Below are 17,016 nucleotides of genomic sequence, written 5' to 3' on the forward strand. Positions count from 1 at the left end.
GTCTTTAAGCACCATACTTTTTCATTCTATCCTTGCTGTGTGTGTTTGTGTGTGTGTGTGTGAGCTTTTCTTTGACCTCTGTTTAGAGAAATTACTGATTTACAGTTCATGAGGGTTGCCTAATCACACACTTAAAGTTTTGGAAAGATCTGACTTTTTTAACCCTTTGAAACAGCACCTATGACCCCATTTTAAGGAACTTCCGGTTGGCACAGGAAGCTATAAGTAAACACCTATCCTGATCGGGGTATGCTCTTACAGAATCCCCGAGTTTTAAGTCTATACGTTAAAAACTGACTGATTTACATAGGGTTGAATGCACTATATATCACAAACTGCTGGTTGGCTATGGAAAAACACTTTTAGGGTGATTTTATCACTTCCGGTTCCTCCAGGAAGCTTAGAATCAACACAGGTAGACCTCATGGTGGCCTGATGGACTGACATCAAAGACAGGTTCATAAGACATTCATAACCCACATAGGCTTCAAGTTGAATTTAGAGGTGCAGTCAATGTATTCCAATGGGGAGACATGTCATTGTAAACTGTTTGATGTAAACACCTTATTTTAACTGTCAAGGGTTAATGCCACAAGGTCAAGGTTAGGCTTGCACAGATCGGGAGGACCTTGAGAACATTCCTGAGGTCAAATTGTGTTTCTAACCTTAACGGTTCTCTCTCTGTCTCCCAAAAGCAAATAAAATTGACATTGAGGTCAAAGGGTCATTCGTGTCCGTCTTCTTGTAACGGTTGCTGTGCTCAGACCGAGCGAGCTACGGTCAAGCGGGGCATCTCGTTGAACTCGGCACGGCCTGGAGATAATAGTAATGCCATTGCGGGCTTTGTGTGTCTTTAAGCACCGTACTTTTTCACTCCATCCCTGCTGTGTGTGTGTGTGATAGAGCTTTTCTTTGACATCTGTTTAGAGAAATGACTGATTTACAGTTCATGAAGGTTGCCTAATCACACACTTAAAGTTTTGGAAAGATCTGACTTTTTTAAGCCTTTGAAACAGCACCTATGTCCCCATTTTAAGGCACTTCCGGTTGGCACAGGAAGCTATAAGTAAAGACTTATCCTGATCGGGGTATGCTTTTACAGAATCCTGAGTTTTAAGTCTATACGTTAAGAACTGACTGATTTACACAGGGTTGAATGCACTATATATCACAAACTGCTGGTTGGGTAAAACACTTTTAGGGTGATTTCATCACTTCCGGTTGCTCCAGGAAGCGTAGAATCAACACAGGTAGACCTCATAGTGGCTTGATGGATAGTCATTGAAGACAGGTTCATAAGACATTCATAACCCACATAGGGTTTATTTAAATAATGCATGTTACATTTGCATATGATTCAACAGTGAAAAACATCACATCATATTGCAAACATAACACAGTGTTACATTTGCAATATGATGTGGTGAATCATATTGCAAACATAACACAGTGTTACATTTGCAATATGATGTGGTGAATCATATTGCAAACATAACACACAGTGTTACATTTGCAATATGATGTGTTGAATCATATTGCAAACATAACACACAGTGTTACATTTGTAATATGATGTGTTGAATCATATTGCAAACATAACACACACTGTTACATTTGCAATATGATGTGTTGATTCATATTGCAAATGTAACGCGCATTCTTTAAATACTTTAGAAATACAAAATTGAACATCCTGATGACCTCAGGATGGCCGGCCAGTGTTAGTGGTTCCTCTCCATCGCTCGTTGCGTGGAAATTTCATCATGTCGATTTTGCTGATGGTACCCCCGCGTTGAAACATATTGCAATTGTACAAAAGTCAACTAGCAAGTCGGTGTCCATCAGTCAATTGGATGTTGTCAGACACCAAACTGATACCATCTGACACCAAACTCACTTTTTCCAACTCCTTTAGAAGCCAACTATAACATATTTCAGAGCAGGCCCAAAATTCACAGCGCCTTCTATTTAAACCATAATAAAAGAAATAATACGTAGTTATGTTCTAGCTGCGGGTCCAATGTTCACATTATGTTTAGCCCTATGTGAGGCGACCTCGAATCCCAAGTTTCGGCTCGATAGGTCATTCGGTGCCCGAGCAAAACCCTAATTGGTGCTGAAAATTCACTTTTTTCATTGCCTTGCTACGGGGTCCTTGAATGAGCAATCAAACAGGCTCGTTGGGGTCTGAAATGAATTGAAAACATAGCAAATACACGAGGCTGTTTATCGGTCCGAGAACCTTCTAGAGCCACATAAATCACCGTGCACAATCGACCTGAGGTCTAGAACAGGTTTGTACATTTTCAGAACTCTAGGTCTGACGGTTCTTTAAAAGTTCAAACAAAAGTAACTACTACATGCACTGTCTGCCTCTTAGCCCCTCAGTGTGTCCCTCCATCCTTTCTGTTGATTGTGTATTTTTTTCATTTTTTAAAAAATCTGATGGGATGAATGACTGATTTACAGTTCAGGAGGGTTGTCTATTCACATGTATGAAGTTTTGGAAAGATTTGACATTTTTAACCCTTCAAAACAGCCCATTTGACACCAATTATGGCACTTCCGGTTGGCACAGGAAGTTGAAAATAAACACATATACTCACTGGAGTATGCTGTTTGAGAATCCTGAGTTTTAAGTCTGTATGCTAAAATTTGACTGATTTACATAGGGCTGAATGCACTATTTCTCTCAAACTGCAGGTTGGCTATTGCAAACACTTTTAGGGTGATTTAACCACTTCCGGTTGCTCCAGGAAGCTTAGAATCGACACAGGTAGACCTCATGGTGGCCTGATGGACTGTCATCAAAGACAGGTTCATAAGACAATCATAACCCACATAGGCTTTAGGTTGAATTTAGAGGTGCAGTCAATGTATTCCAATGGGGAGACATTACATTGTAAACTATTTGATGTAAACACCTTCTTTTAACTGTGAAGGGTTAATGCCACAAGGTAAATGTTGGGCTTGCACAGATCGGGAGGACCTTAGGATTGTTCCTGAGGTGAAATTGTGCTTCTAACCTTAACGGTTCTCTCTCTGTGTCCCAAAAGCAAATAAAATTGACATTGAGGTCAAAGGGTCATTTGTGTCCGTTCTCTTGTAACGGTCGCTGCGCTCAGACCGAGCGAGCTACGGTCAAGCGGGGCGTCTCGTTGAACTCGGCACGGCCTAGAGATAATAGGAATGCCATTGTCGGCTCTGTGTGTCTTTAAGCACCGTACTTTTTCACTCCATCATTGCTTGTGTGTGTGTTTGTGTGTGAGAGAGAGATTTCCTTTGAAATCTGCTTAGAGAAATGACTAATTTACAGTTCATGAGGGTTGTCTAATCACACAAATGAATTTTTGAAAAGTTCTGACCTTTTTAACCCTTCGAAACAGAACCATGACTCCATTTTAAGGCACTTCCGGTTGGCACAGGAAGCTATAGTTAAACACATATCTTGACTGGGGTATGCTGTTACAGAATCCTGAGTTTAAGTCTATACGTCAAGAATTGACTGATCTACATAGGGTTGAATGCAGTGATTTTTCAAAATTGCAAGTCATGTATATCAGGACATCTTTTAGGCTGATTTAACCACTTCCGGTTGCTCCAGGAAGCTTAGAATTAACACAGGTAGACCTCATAGTGGCCTGATGGATTGTTATCAAAGATAGGTTCATAAGACATTCATAACCCACATAAGCTTCAGGTTGAATTTAGAGGAGCACTTAATGTATTCCTATGGGGTGAAATGTCATTGTAAACTGTTTGATGTAAACACCTTCTTTTAACTGTGAAGGGTTAATGCCACAAGGTAAAGGTTAGGCTTGCACAGATCGGGAGGACCTTAGGATTGTTCCTGAGGTGAAATGGTGCTTCTAACCTTAACGGTTCTCTCTCTGTGTCCCAAAAGATAATGAAATTGACATTGAGGTCAAAAGGTCATTTGTGTCCGTTCTCTTGTAACGGTCGCTGCGCTCAGACCGAGCGAGCTACGGTCAAGCGGGGCATCCCGTTGAACTCGGCACGGCCTGGAGAATATGGTGATGTCATTTTAGTGGTGATTTCAGAATGCTATTTTGGTGCATTCATGGAAGGCGCTGTGAATTTCGGGCCTGCTCTGAAATATGTGATAGTTGGCTTCTAAAGGAGTTGGAAAAAGTGAGTTTGGAGTCAGATGGTATCAGTTTGGTGTCTGAAAATATCCAATTGACTGATGGACACTTGCTAGTTGACTTTTGTTGACACATGCTAGTTGACTTGCTAGTCGACTTTTGTACAATTGCAATATGTTTCAACGCGGGGGTACCATCACCAAAATCGACATGATGAAATTTCACGCAACGAGCGATGGAGAGGAACCACTATCCCTGCCCGGCCATCCTGAGGTCATCAGGACGTTGACTTTGTATTTCTAAGGTATTTAAAGAATGCACGTTACATTTGCAATATGATTCAACATCACATCATATTGCAATTGTAACAGGCATTTGCAATATGAAAAACATCACATCATATTGCAAATGTAACGTGCATTCTCTTAAATACTTTAGAAATGCAAAAGTCAACGGTCTGATGACCTCAGGATGGCCGGGCAGTGATAGTGGTTCCTCTCCATCGCTCGTTTCGTGAAATTTCATCATGTCGCTTTTTCCTCATGGTACCTCCCCGTTGAAACATATTGCAATTGTACAAAAGTCAACGAGCAAGTCAGTGTCCATCAGTCAAATAGATATTTTCAGACACCAAACTGATACCATCTGACTCCAAACTCACTTTTTCCAACTCCTTTAGATGCCAACTACAACATATTTCAGAGCAGGCCCAAAATTCACAGCGCTTTCTATTTAAACCATAATTAAACAAATAATACGTAGTTATGTTCTAGCTGCGGGTCCAGTTCACACATTATGTTTAGCCCTATGTGAAGCGACCTCGAATCCCAAGTTTCGGCTCGATAGGTCATTTGGTGCCCGAGCAAAACCCTAATTGGTGCTGAAATTCCACTTTTTTCATTGCCTTGCTGCGGAGTCCTTGAATGAGCAATCAAACAGGCTCGTTGGGGTCTGTCTCTATGGGCCGAGCCGGTTTCAACGCACCTAGTCTTGAGACTCTGGGACTTTTCTAAAGGTCGTCCGTTTCGTTGAGGTCAAATGAATTGAAACCTGGCAAATACACGAGGCTTTTTATCGATCCGAGAACCTTCTAGAGTCATATAATTCACCGTGCACAATCGACCTGAGGTCTAGAACAGGTTTGTAAATTTTCAGAACTCTAGGTCTGACGGTTCTTTAACCTGTTTGGCGTGCAAGCCCGACCTCGGACCGAAAATGACACCCCTGCAGGGCGCGAAATTCAAAATCTATTTTTTAAAAATATTTAACTTTTACACATTAACAAGTCCAATACAGCATTTGAAAGATAAACATCTTGTCAATCCAGCCAACATGTCCGATTTTTTAAATGTTTTACAGAGAAAACACCACATATATTTATGTTAGCTCACCACCAAATACAAAAGTGGACAGACACGTATGAATTATGATTATGAAGTATGAATTATGATTGAAGTAGCATGCACAACCAACCGAAATAAACTAAAACCAACCTAAAGAGCCCAGAAAAAACGACCTCAGATGACAGTCATATAACATGTTACACAATAAATCTATGTTTTGTTCATAAAAAGTGCATATTTTAGCTATAAATCAGTTTTACATTGATGCTACCCAAAAATGCTAATACATAGCTTGAGTCTGAATCCAGCCGGGAGTAGCCAGAGAAAATACATACACCAACGTCGGCTACTAATTACACCTCATAAAACATTTCAGAAAAACATATGGTGGATAACTAATGAAAGACAGATATCGTGTGAATAAAGCCAACATTTCCGATTTTTGAAGTGTTTTACAGCGAAAACACAATATATCGTTATATTAGCTAACAACAGAAGCTAGCATAAGGCAGCATTGATTCTAGTCAAGCGCTAGCCTAGCACAGTTAGCAGAGTTAGCATTCAACAGTTCGACATATATATGAAAAAGCATCCCAAATTGGGTCTTATCTTTCTTGATACTCCATCAGAATGTTGTAACGGGGTCCAATGTCCAGTAGAGTCTTTAGTTGGGTTCCAGAACGAATTATTTCCCTCTTTGGTTAGCTAGCACGATAGCATTGCTGCGCTACAAAGCGTTTCTTCAAAAAATTCTTCCGTCGTTTCACATCTAAAGTCCAGAATAAATTGCAATAATATAATTAAAGTATATTGAAAAAACATACTTTAGGATGATTTTGTGACATGTATCAAATAATATCGTAGTCAGGCATCATATTCAACGTTATCTACCTTGTTCCAGAAGCCGAGAACAAATTATCCTTCGCGCCCGGATTTTTTTTTTAACTGCGCAGGTCTCACAAGAAGTTGTGTTATTCAGTCCAGGGACGAGATATTCGACTCCTTTCAATTCTCACTTCCGCATTACAGTCTGACGAACGCCTGTGACGTGTCTCTATCGTCCCAAGTCAAATGGCCTTTTATAGAGAAGGTCTTAAAGAGACACATCGCATTTTGGAAAACTCAATTCGGCTGGGAAAATGGCTGTAAAAATATTTCTGTTCGACTTAGAGAAACAATTCAAACCTTTTTAGAAACTACAGACTGTTATCTATCCAACAGTAGTAAATATATGCATATTGGAAAATAAAAAGTTTCTTAGGAGGCCGTTTGAAAATGTGCACACATTTTCCAGTTTTTTCAATATTCAGCGTGCAGCCATAACAGGTTAAAAGTTGGAACAAAAGTAACTACTGCAGGCACTGTCTGCCTCTTAGCCCCTCAGTGTGTCCCTCCATCATTTCTGTGTGGGTGTGTATTTTTTATTTTTTGAAATCTGATGGGATGAATGACTGATTTACAGATCAGGAGGGTTGTCTATTCACATATACGAAGTTTTGGAAAGATTTGACATTTTTAACCCTTTGAAACAGCCCATTTGACACCAATTCTGGCACTTCCGGTTGGCACAGGAAGCTGAAAATAAACACATATCATCACTGGAGTATGTTGTTACAGAATCCTGAGTTTTAATTCTGTATGTTAAAAATTGACTGATTTACATAGGGTTGAATGCACTATTTCTCTCAAACTGCAGGTTGGGTATGGCAAACACTTTTAGGGTGATTTAACCACCTCCGGTTGCTCCAGGAAGCTTAGAATCGATACAGGTAGACCTCATGGTGGCCTGATGGACTGACATCAAAGACAGGTTCATAAGACAATCATAACCCACATAGGCTTTAGGTTGAATTTAGAGGTGCAGTCAATGTATTCCAATGGGGAGACATTTCATTGTAAACTATTTGATGTAAACACCTTCTTTTAACTGTGAAGGGTTAATGCCACAAGGTCAGGGTTAGGCTTGCACAGATCGGGAGGACCTTAAGAACACTCCTGAGGTCAAATTGTGTTTCTAACCTTAACGGTTCTCTCTCTGTGTCCCAAAAGCAAATGAAATTGACATTGAGGTCAAAAGGTCATTTGTGTCCGTTCTCTTGTAACGGTCGCTGCGCTCAGACCGAGCGAGCTACGGTCAAGCGGGGCATCTCGTTGAACTCGGCACGGCCTAGAGATAATAGTAATGCTATTTTGGGCTTTGTGTGTCTTTAAGCACCGTACTTTTTCACTCCATCCTTCCTTTTTGTGTGTGTGTGTTTGAGTGAGAGAGCTTTTCTTTGACATCTGTTGGGATAAATTACTGATTACAGTTCATGAGGGTTGTCTAATCACACAAGTGAAGTTTTGAAAAGATCTGACCTTATTACCCTTCAAACCTGACCCTATGGCACCATTTTAAGGCACTTCCAGGTTACATAGGAAGCTGAGAGTGATCACATACCCTCCTCTGTGTAGACTCTTATATAATATTGAGTTTTAAGTCTTTATGTTAAGAGCGGACTTATTTAAAGAGGGTTAAAGGAGTGTGTGTTATTTCATAAAATCATATAAAATCACAGGATTCTCGCAGAGCTTCGAGACCCACTTTAAAAATGTACGTCTGAACACACTGCAACTGGATCTGTGATTTTTTTGAAAAAAAAAATCCTCTTTGTGAACATCACCAAACGGTCAATGTACGATTTCTCTTAAATTACGATAGATAAATGGCTGGTTCTTTTTTTCCTGACACCGTATGCTTATGCACTTTGACATGAAGCGGTCAAATTAGCACCCTACTTGCGTTTTAACCCTTTAATCCCAGAAAAATGGCCATAACTCAAAAAGCGCTGAGGTCTCGACGCCATCTTGTTCGGGGCCAACTGCCCATTACTCCAAACCTACGCTCTCCGAGTTTCGTCTTCGAAATATTTTCAGTTTAGGAGAAAAGGCCGCGCTCGTTTGCCACGTGCTCGTGCGCCTGCAATATGATTTATTTTCCCTCTTGTGGGAATTTTCGAGAATGCAGAAAAAAGTCAAAAATTTGTCATTTTTATAAAACGGAAACCGAAATTCCGAAACGTTTTTTTGAGTGACTTCCTGAAAGAGCTCTCCGCCGCCCACGGCCCGACGCCGTCCGCGATTTTCTGCGACGTATTAAGACGTCAGGTAAGGGACCGTACATTTGCAATGGGACTTTCTTCACTAACCATACGGCTCCCGTCTCAGAGTTCCCTTAAGGTATGTAAAGTCATAGTCAGCACAGCTAATAGAACTAACGCGTTTGTAAACCCGCTACAATCATGTAGTAACGTTACATTGTACAGTCAAGTAAGCAGTTACACCAGCGGGCCCCGGTGGCAAAAAAAATCGTAAAACCAAAAGCTTACCTTGACTTGGAAGAGTTCCAGTGCTGTGTTGGAAAATCATAGCCAGCTAGCTAACATAGCATCCCTCTGTTTGAGCAGGGTGTTTCAGTGGGCTAAACTAGCTAGCTGCATTTGCTAGCTAAGTAAGTGAAACTGAAAGTGAAAAAAATACACTATTTCTCTCTTGCTTCTCCTTCATTTTGAAAGAAATTGATTTGTTGAAAACTGTTCAACTACTGTCTTTCTCTCTCTTTGAGTCAACTACTCACCACATTTTATGCCCTGCAGTGCTAGCTAGCTGTAGTTTATGCTTCCAGTACTAGATTAATTATCTGATCCTTTGATTGGATGGACTACATGTCAGTTCATGCTGCAAGAGCTCTGTTAGGTTGGAGGGCGTCCTCCGGAAGTTGTCATAATTACTGTGTAAGTCTATGGAAGGGGGTGAGAACCATGAGCCTCCTAGGTTTTGTATTGAAGTCAATGTACCCAGAGGACGGAAGCTAGCTGTCCTCCGGCTACACCATGGTGCTACCCTACAGAGTGCTGTTGATGCTACCGTAGACCTTATTTGGAAAATAGTGTGTTTTAATCAATTCTTTGGTGACGTGATTATATTTAGTATAGTTTTATCTAAAAGGATAACTGTAATGTTTTACCATTTTTATTTTTATGAAATTCACTGAGGAGCGTCCACTGATGTGCATGTGTTTGTTTTTCAAGGCATGTGTATGTGTTTGGTGTTCAAGGGCTTACCGTCAGGATTTTTAAACAAGACCGCAAGAGGCAAATGTTCATTTCACGATGGACAAAGAGGTACTATTCTGCTTGTAGTCTTTCTAGACAGATGAGTTGCCTCCCACAATGTAACCAATGTTCCAGCATACACTAGGTCTGGAATTTCCGAGACTATTCAGTATGGATAAGCATGGAGTAGCATTAATGGGAAAAATGTACTATTCAGTATGGGGAATGTAGTGTTAGTGGGAAAAATGTACTCTTCTGTATGGGGAATGTAGTGTTAGTGGGAAAAATGTACTCTTCCGTATGGGGAATGTAGGATACCTAGTCAGTTGTACAACTGAAATGTGCCTTCCACATTTAACCCAACCCCTCTGAATCGGAATAGCCTTCATTTTTCAGAACAAGAATAGACTGACGAGTTTCAGAAGAAAGGTCTTTGTTTCTGGCCATTTTGAGCCTGTAATCAAACCCACAAATGCCGATGCTCCAAACACTCAACTAGGCTAAAGAAGGCCAGTTTTATTGTTTCATTTAATCAGCACAACAGTTTTCAGCTGTGCTAACATAATTGGAAAAGGGTTTTCTAATGATCAATTAGCCTTTTAAAATAATCATCTTTGATTAGCTAACACAACGTGCCATTGGAACACCGGTGTGATGGTTGCTGATAATGGGCCTCTGTACGCCTATGTAGATATTCCATACAAAAATCAACGTTTTCCAGCTACAATAGTAATTTACAACATTAACAATGTCTACACTGTATTTTTGATCAATTTGATGTTATTTTTCTGGACAAAAAATTGGCTTTTCTTTCAAAAACAAGGACATTTCTAAGTGACCCCAAACTTTTGAATGGTAGTGTATATAAAAACGTATTCAAATAATTTCTTTGCTCAAGTCATACTAATTCAAATAAAAAATCCATCAAAGTCTGTCTGTTTAAGAAAGAGATATCTGTTTTTTGATCAGACTGCGTCTCAATCATGACCGTATCTATATGAGGACATCAAGGACCTCTGTAAATTTTCCTAATTAAAAAGACATTTGATTCATAAAAATATATATTTTGTAGACAATGGAAATCAATTATGGGTCAGCATCTAAATATTGCTCCCAGCGTTGATCAAAGCTCAGAACGCTTATATTCTTGGGGTGCGTTCATAAATTCGCTCTGGCTGTCTACTCCGATTCCAGAGCACTGTTGTCTGAGTGTGCCAGAACGCAGAATAACTGATGACTTTCCGAACGGACAATCTGACAATGCTCTGAATTTACGAACACCCAGAGTGCACTCTGGCACTCCAGATTGAATTTACGAACACACCCTGAGTTCTAATCACGCCTGCTCCTTTGCAAACGACTGGAATGATGAACAGTAGTTTGTTCGTTATGTTCCCCTGCGTCCCCTGGATTTGTTTTTTTTCGCAGCAAATTCACCACTCTCTCAAACGGCTAACTCTGCCCTCTTGCAGCACAGGCCGAACAAACTACCCCAGCTCGGAGTTGGCTCACTAGAGAAGTAGATAATGGATACATCTCTGATAGTTTAAAACTATCAAGTGCAGTGAGACAGGGTTGCTCACTCTCACTGTATCTATCTCTAATTGGAATTGAAATACTAGCTATAAAGTGAATAAATAGTATAAAGTTCGAAGGATTAGACATGTATGGTTTTATGACCAAGATTTCTACCTTTGCAGAAGATGCCATCTGCGTCCTTGAGCGGCCTCCATAAGTGCACTCATCAAAGATTTAGATGGTTTTGCCAATCTATCCGGTCTGAAACCAAATCATGACAAGTGCTCACTACTTTGACTTGGATCTTTAAGAAACTCCAACTTTGTATTACCATGTAGTGTACAAAAGACGGGCTAGTAAATGTTCTTGTAATACATACCGTGCATTACAAAAGTATTCAGACACCTTCCCTTTTTCTGCATTTTGTTACGTTACAGCCTTATTCTAAAATTGATTAAATTAAAGCCAATTATCATTCATCTACACACAATACCCCATTATATATTTTTTGTTGCAAATGTAAAAAATAACAATACAGAAATACCTTATTTACATAATTATTCAGACCCTTTTCTATGACACTCAGGCGCATCCTGTTTCCATTGAACATCCTTGAGATGTTTCTACAACTTGTTTGGAGTCCACCTATGATAAATTCAAATGATTGGACGTAATTTGAAAAGGCACAAACCTGTCTATATAAGGTCCTACAGTTGACAGTGCATTAACAGAGCAAAAACCAAGCTATGAGGACGAAGGAATTGTCTAAAGAGCTCAGCGACAGTATTGTGTTGAGGCACAGATCTGGGGAATGGTACCAAAACATTTCTGCAGCATTGAAGGTCCCCAAGAACACAGTGGCCTCCATCATTCTTAAATGGAAGAAGTTTGGAACCACCAAGACACTTCCTAGAGCTGGTCACCTGGCTAAACTGAGAAAATGAGGATGAAGGGCATTGGTCAGGGAGGTGACCAAGAACCCGTTGGACACTGACAGAGCTCCAGAGTTCCTCTGTGGAGATGGGAGATCCTTCCAGACGGACAACCATCTCTGCAACACTCCACTAATCAGGCCTTTATGGTGGAGTGGCCAGATGGAAGCCACTCCTCAATAAAAGAAACATGACAGCCTGCTTGGAGTTTGTCAAAGGGAACCTAAAGACTCTCACACCATGAGAGACACAATTCTGTAGTTTGATGAAACCGAGATTGAACTCTTTGGCCTAAATACCAAGCATCACGTCTAGAGGAAACCTGGCACCATCCCTACGATGAAGCACGGTGGTGGAAGCATCATGCTGTGGGGATGTTTTTCAGAGGCAGGGACTGGGAGACTAGTCAGGATCGAGGGAAAGATGAATGGAGCAAAGTACAGTAAGATTCTTGATGAAAACCTGCTCCAGGGTGCTCAGGACCTCAGACTGGGGCGAAGGTTCACCTTCCAACAGGACAACGACCCTAAGCAGACAGCCAAGACAGCACAGGAGTAGCTTCGGGACAAGTTTCTGAATATCCTTGAGTGGCCCAGCCAGAGCCTGGACTTGAACCTGATCAAACATCTCTGGAGAGACCTGAAAATAGCTGGTTAGCATGTTTTTTTTTTTTTTTTTTTCCAAACTAGGACAACTGGCAGTGATATGAGAAATACACTTAAATAATATATGATTGCCCTTTTCTTTAAAAGGCACATATTTTCCATTTGTCAGCTAACCTTTATAGAATTGTATTGTAAATGTGCATAAAAATTATGTCCTTTTTCTAAATTAATTTGTACTCCTGGCAATGTGTTTCTGGATATATCCCAATAAAATAGATGGTTGCTTGTCAGAATGATCAATTAGTTGATAATACACTTGTTTTGTTTAAATGCCCAATGTAGTCAAAAACGTGTTTTTTCTGTGTTTTCTATATATTTCCACACGATGAGGTTGGAATAATACTGTAAAAATTATGATAATGCCCTTTTAGAGTAAGAGCTGTTTGAAAAGACCACCTGAAGTTTCAGACTGTTTTGGTGGGATGGTGTTTTGGCAAAATTCTTGCTTGAGAAATTGCTCTTTGTTAAGAAGCAATTTTTGTTTCTTTTTGAAATTTTAATTGAAAACAATCCCAGTAAGGTGCTTAATTGTTACCCAGAAATTATGTGATATTGAGATAAAAAAAACGGCTTCATTAGACCTACTGGTTGAGGTTTTGACATAAAATCTCGTGAGACAGATATATGGAACACCTTCCTCATAGCTATTAAAATACACTGCTCAAAAAAATAAAGGGAACACTTAAACAAAACAATGTAACTCCAAGTCAATCACACTTCTGTGAAATCAAACTGTCCACTTAGGAAGCAACACTGATTGACAATAAATTTCACATGCTGTTGTGCAAATGGAATAGACAACAGGTGGAAATTATAGGCAATTAGCAAGACACCCCCAATAAAGGAGTGGTTCTGCAGGTGGTGACCACAGACCACTTCTCAGTTCCTATGCTTCCTGGCTGATGTTTTGGTCACTTGAATGCTGGCGGTGCTTTCACTCTAGTGGTAGCATGAGACGGAGTCTACAACCCACACAAGTGGATCAGGTAGTGCAGCTCATCCAGGATGGCACATCAATGCGAGCTGTGGCAAGAAGGTTTGCTGTGTCTGTCAGCGTAGTGTCCAGAGCAGGGAGGCGCTACCAGGAGACAGGCCAGTACATCAGGAGACGTGGAGGAGGCCGTAGGAGGGCAACAACCCAGCAGCAGGACCGCTACCTCCGCCTTTGAGCAGGAGGAGCACTGCCAGAGCCCTGCAAAATGACCTCCAGCAGGCCACAAATGTGCATGTGTCTGCTCAAACGGTCAAAAACAGACTCCATGAGGGTGGTATGAGGGCCCGACGTCCACAGGTTGGGGTTGTGCTTACAGCCCAACACCGTGCAGGACGTTTGGCATTAGCCAGAGAACACCAAGATTGGCAAATTCGCCACTGGCGCCCTGTGCTCTTCACAGATGAAAGCAGGTTCACACTGAGCACGTGACAGACGTGACAGGAGACGCCGAGTCTGGAGACGCCGTGGAGAACGTTCTGCTGCCTGCAACATCCTCCAGTATGACCGGTTTGGCGGTGGGTCAGTCATGGTGTGGGGTGGCATTTCTTTGGGGGGCCGCACAGCCCTCCATGTGCTCGCTAGAGGTAGCCTGACTGCCATTAGGTACCGAGATGAGATCCTCAGACCCCTTGTGAGACCATATGCTGGTGCGGTTGGCCCTGGGTTCATCCTAATGCAAGACAATGCTAGACCTCATGTGGCTGGAGTGTGTCAGCAGTTCCTGCAAGAGGAAGGCATTGATGCTATGGACTGGCCCGCCCGTTCCCCAGACCTGAATCCAATTGAGCACATCTGGGACATCATGTCTCGCTCCATCCACCAACGCCACGTTGCACCACAGACTGTCCAGGAGTTGGCGGATGCTTTAGTCCAGGTCTGGGAGGAGATGCCTCAGGAGACAATCCACCACCTCATCAGGAGCATGCCCAGGCGTTGTAGGGAGGTCATACAGGCACGTGGAGGCCACACATACTATTGAGCCTCATTTTGACTTGTTTTAAGGACATTACATCAAAGTTGGATCAGCCTGTAGTGTGGTTTTCCACTTTAATTTTGAGTGTGACTCCAAATCCAGACCTCCATGGGTTGATAAATTTGATTTCCATTGATCATTTTTGTGTGATTTTGTTGTCAGCACATTCAACTACGTAAAGAAAAAAGTATTTAATAAGAATATTTAATTCATTCAGATCTAGGATGTGTGATTTTAGTGTTCCCTTTATTTTTTTGAGCAGTGTAGTTCAAGAGGAGGCGGTCAGACCTTTTTCTGAAATCACTTGTGCCTCAATGAATTTTTGAAAACCTGGGCATTATTTAAAAGGCAAATCCCTCCCACAATGAATAGAGGAGACAACTTCCTCATGCTGAACAAAGATTGTCAGACGGACTCGCTGAACAGAATCTTCCCACATCACAGCTCAGTCGGTGCTCTGTCTTCTGAAACAACATCATGCTTTTCCTATTATTTTGTGTTGGATGTGTTGCTTTGTCTGCAGGGCAATCCTCTGGTAAGTTATCAATTTAACATGTTTTTAATGTTCATGATTTGAAAAGAAAATGTCAGAGGTTTAGTCCAGAAAATAGTGACTGTTGAAGCATGACCAAACCCAGATATCAGTGAAGATGTGTCTTCCAGTCATTAGTAGTGAGCATGAGTAAGTCAACAACAACAAAAATGATGTGTGGAAAAGAATAGAACAATACAATTGAACAAATCAGATGATTGAATGTGGATCAAATGCTGATATTTAAAATATAGTAGGAAGTAGAGAAGTGTGATGACTACTGTGAAAACAACGTTATTATGTATTTTTGTATTGCTTGTTGTGATCATAAAGTAGATATATAAGTTGGTACTATATATAAAGTAGGTACTAGTCTGTTTGGGCTATCATTCAACTCCTTATAATGTAATGTTTTGCATAAGACACGGAGTACAGGGAGTGGAATGTTTAGCCTAAAACAGGTATGGATTTCAGTCTAATGAGAGATACAGCTTCATGTCAATATTTACCCCAGCAGCTTCAACTACAATGGGACCAAGGACTATCGCGACACAGGTGACAACACCTCCAACTCTTACTACCCCTTACGTGGACCCACCTTTTGGTACTAAACCCCTGGAAAGTGGTGGGTATTTAAGCATAAAGTAAATACATTGAATTATGATACTTGGCTAATTGTCTTTATATACTGAAATAATTTGAATATTCTTGCCCAAATATAGGATTTGCAATTCTTCAGGTCGCTGTCCAATCATATCAGGAGCTAAATGAGACCACAGTTGATTCTTTCTTCAGTCAGGTAACATTTAGACCACAGTTGATCCAGTCTTGAGTCAGGTAACATTTAGACCACAGTTGATTCAGTCTAGAGTCAGGTAACATTCAATCATGGTGTTTTTTAATTTAAAAGAAATGTTTATCTATATCCCAGGTAGCAATGTATGTATATATTTTATATAAAGTTCCAATGCATATGATTGATCTATTATTTAAACAAGTATTTATATTGGAAAATTAGATCTAGATTAGATGAGCTTGAGTTGAACTAAATAGTGATCAATTTTCTCTACTAGATCTACAACATCGTTCGAGCGAAGCGACCTGATTTGAAATTTCGACTGACCGTGAAAACTGTCCAGAAAGTTTGATGGATTATGATCCAAGGCATAGCAGATTGAAGTTCTAGTGGTACATCATGTTCTGCGGATGTGATCTATTGTACTGTATTTTCAATGATTTTATGCTGTTTAATATCAGTCATTATATTCATGTTAATAATATATTTGAACGTATCATTTAATTGACTTATATTGACTTGCTGCACATTCCTGTCACAATCTGGGGGAGGAGCTGTAATTCAAGAGTTATGTCACAACTTTTCCCACTTTCATAGAATCTTGTCATCTGCTTCCAGTGTTTTCTGATGGATTTGATGTTGGGCTGAATAGTCCTAACTAGTGTAATCTTTTCTTTGGCTATAAATATGTTACAAATACTGCAACTGTTCTCACACTCATGTTAATTCAACGGATCCAGTGACTTCAGTCTTTTTTTTATATCAAACATAAAGTGACTTCCCTGAAAAGAACAGTCCAACCCACCTCCAAAAAATGTATATGTAACTTTTTTCATTCCTAACAAAATAATGACAATGTTGTGTACAAATTAAGCTAAACCTTGATAACTACTAGCCACATTTTTTATGCAAGCAAGGGGTTTCTCTCCAAAGCTAAATCAATTGGTGTATTAATTTACAACACAAACATAAATATTGTTAAGCGTTTTTAATTGAGTATTCACAAATATCAACGTAAAAAATTTACCATGTACACTTTAGAACGATGTTTGAAATGAAGTCA

The 17,016-nt window shown here is 40.4% G+C and overlaps 1 long non-coding RNA gene across 2 annotated transcripts; it reads left to right on the plus strand.

Annotated features, from left to right (window-relative positions):
• Positions 1–14,916: 14,916 nt before the first annotated feature.
• On the plus strand, positions 14,917–16,658 carry LOC129824527 (uncharacterized). Of its 2 annotated transcripts, none has more exons than XR_008754758.1 (4): positions 14,917–15,160; positions 15,672–15,782; positions 15,880–15,956; positions 16,231–16,658. It is a non-coding gene; the product is annotated as an uncharacterized LOC129824527 (long non-coding RNA). The 2 variants fall into 2 exon arrangements; XR_008754757.1 differs by having other exon boundaries at positions 14,922–15,160; positions 15,675–15,782.
• The last annotated feature ends 358 nt before the right edge of the window (positions 16,659–17,016 follow it).

This window comes from Salvelinus fontinalis, chromosome 26, assembly GCF_029448725.1.
Source record: "Salvelinus fontinalis isolate EN_2023a chromosome 26, ASM2944872v1, whole genome shotgun sequence".
Lineage (NCBI taxonomy): Eukaryota > Metazoa > Chordata > Actinopteri > Salmoniformes > Salmonidae > Salvelinus > Salvelinus fontinalis.